Genomic DNA, 2,796 nt, shown 5'->3' with positions numbered 1-2,796 from the left:
TCTTTCTTTCTTTTTTTAAGCCTGGCTGCTTATGAGGCTTTTTATAACTTTTTAAAATTTATTTGAGAGAGAGAAAGAGGCTGATAGACAACAGGTGTGCCAGAGCCTCTAGCACAAAGGAACTCCAGACACATGCACCACCTTGTGCACCTGGTTTACATGAGCACTGGGAAATCAAACCAGTGCCCTTTGGCTTTCAGGCAAGTGCTTTAACCACTAAGCCACTGCTCCAGCCCAGTGTTTGGCTTTCTGGGCCTGTGTTACATCACATAGTATAATTCCTTCCTGATCCATTCATTTCCCTGAAAAGTTCGTAACTTCGTTTTTCTTTACTGATGACTAAACTCTATTGTGTAATTATATCACATCTTCATTATCCATTCATCAGTTGAAGGGCATATAAGCTGGTTCCATTGCAGAGCTATTGTGAACAGAGCAGCAATAAACATGGATAATTAAGTATATCTAAAGAAATGAGTAGAGTCCTTAGGGTATATACCAAGGAGTGGTATACCTGGGTCATATGGTAAATCTATTTGTGGCTGTCTCAGGAACCTCCATACCAATTGCCATAATGACCTTATCAGTTTATATTCCCACCAACAATGTAAAGGGTTCCTTTTTTAAAAAAAAAATTTTATTTATTTATTTGAGAGCAACAGACACAGAGAGAAAGACAGATAGAGGGAGAGAGAAAGAATGGGTGCGCCAGGCCTTCCAGCCTCTGCAAACGAACTCCAGACATGTGCGCCCCCTTGTGCATCTGGCTAATGTGGGACCTGGGGAACCGAGCCTCGAACTGGGGTCCTTAGGCTTCACAGGCAAGTGCTTAACCGCTAAGCCATCTCTCCAGCCTGGGTTCCTCTTTTTTGCCAGCATTTATTAACATTTCATTTCTTAATGATAGCCATTCTGACAGAAATGCTATTTCAAGTTGCAAGTTGCAAAGTTGTCTTAATTTGCATTTCCCTGATGACTAAGGATATAGACCATGTTTTAGGTATTTATTGGACATCTATATTTCTTCTTTTGATAACTTTTTTTGATAACGGTTTCATAGCCCAGTTTTTTTTTGTGTTTATTTTATTTTATTTTTATTTTTTTATTAACAACTTCCATGATTATAAAATATACCCATGGTAATACCCTCCCTCCCCCCACTTACCCCTTTGAAACTCCACTCTCCATCATACCCCCTCCCCATCTCACTCAGTCCCTCTTTTACTTTTGATGTCATGATCTTTTCCTCCTCTTCTGATGGTCATATGCAGGTAGTGTCAGGTACTGTGAGGCCATGGATATCCAGGCCATTTTGTGTCTGGAGGGAGCATATTGTATGGAGTCCTGCCCTTCCTTTGGCTCTAACATTCTTTCTGCCACCTCTTCCACACTAGACCCTGGGCCTTGGAAGGTGGGATACAGATATTGCACTGCGATCATTTCTTTCCATCACCATGATACCTTCAGAGTCATCCCAAGGTCACTGCATCTGAAAAGAGAAGATTCTCTACCAAAAGTGAGAGTAGCATTAATATAAGGGTGTGAACATTAACAGAAGTGCTTACTGGGCAGTTTGATAAGCATAGTATATACATTTGGCCATATATCAGAAGATGTTACACCCCTAGGGCTCATGACTACTCCTGTTTTAAGTTTTCAGTATCAGGGATGTATTCCCTTCCCATGGAGCGGGTTTCCAGTACAATTAGAGGACAGTTGGTTTCCCCCATAACAGATATGCCACTATTGCACCCATTAGCTCATTTGGCCTGGCTGGCCAATTATAAGGCTTGTAGTATCCACTGTTGAGTATCTTCACTGGTGGTAACTCTGTCTCCCATTGAACTGCATGTAGAATGGCTTCTTCCAGCTTTCTGTCAGCTGGTCTACATGGAGGAGGTTACCAGCTCAGATCCAGCAGGATTTCTCAGTGGCCTTGCATCCCAAGTATGTGGAGTCTTCAGCAATAGGGTCTTACCATCGATTCCTGGTGGGGAATCAAGGGCCTTGGCAATGGCCTACAATGTTTCGGGGGCATCAGGGACCTCCCTGGCCAACAACTCACTGGAAGGTATCTCATCCCTGGCACTGAAAAATTCCTGGCAACAATCTATGGCTCCTAAGTGTTCCATTGTCCAAAATCAGAGGATTCCATATGATTTATTTATCTCTTCTTAGATTTTGATTAGCCCTCCCTCCACCTTTCGTTTACTCAATCTCCTCCTCTGACCTCACTTTGGGCCTTTTCACCCCCATTAATCTATTCTTCTACTTACATATATACAATACCAACCTATTAAGTACCCTCCTTCCTTCCTTTCTCTTCCCTTTGTATCTATTTTTTAGCTTACTGGCCTCTGCTACTGAGTTTTTTCCTTCTCACACAGAAGCCCAGTCATCTGTACCTAGGATTCACATATGAGAGAGAACATGCAGGGCTTGGCTTTCTGGGCCTGGGTTACCTCACTTAGTATAATCATTTCCAGATCTACCCATTTTCCTGCAAATTTCATAACTTCATTTTTCTTTACTGCTGAGTAGAACTCCATTGTATAAATGTGCCACATCTTCATTATCCACTCATCTGTTGAGGGACATCTAGGCTGGTTCCATTTCCCTGATATTATAAATTGAGCAGCAATAAACATGGTTGAGCACGTACTTCTAAGGAAATGAGATGAATCTTTAGGATATATGCCTAGGAGTGCTATAGCTGGCTCATTTGGTAGATCAATCTTTAGCTGTTTAGGTACCTCCACACTGATTTCTACAATGGCTGGACCAGATTGCATTCCC

The sequence above is a fragment of the Jaculus jaculus genome, chromosome 12 (genome assembly GCF_020740685.1).
Source record: "Jaculus jaculus isolate mJacJac1 chromosome 12, mJacJac1.mat.Y.cur, whole genome shotgun sequence".
NCBI classification, from domain to species: Eukaryota; Metazoa; Chordata; class Mammalia; order Rodentia; family Dipodidae; genus Jaculus; species Jaculus jaculus.
The sequence above is the reverse complement of the archived record's forward strand: the minus strand, read 5'-3'. Positions refer to the sequence as shown.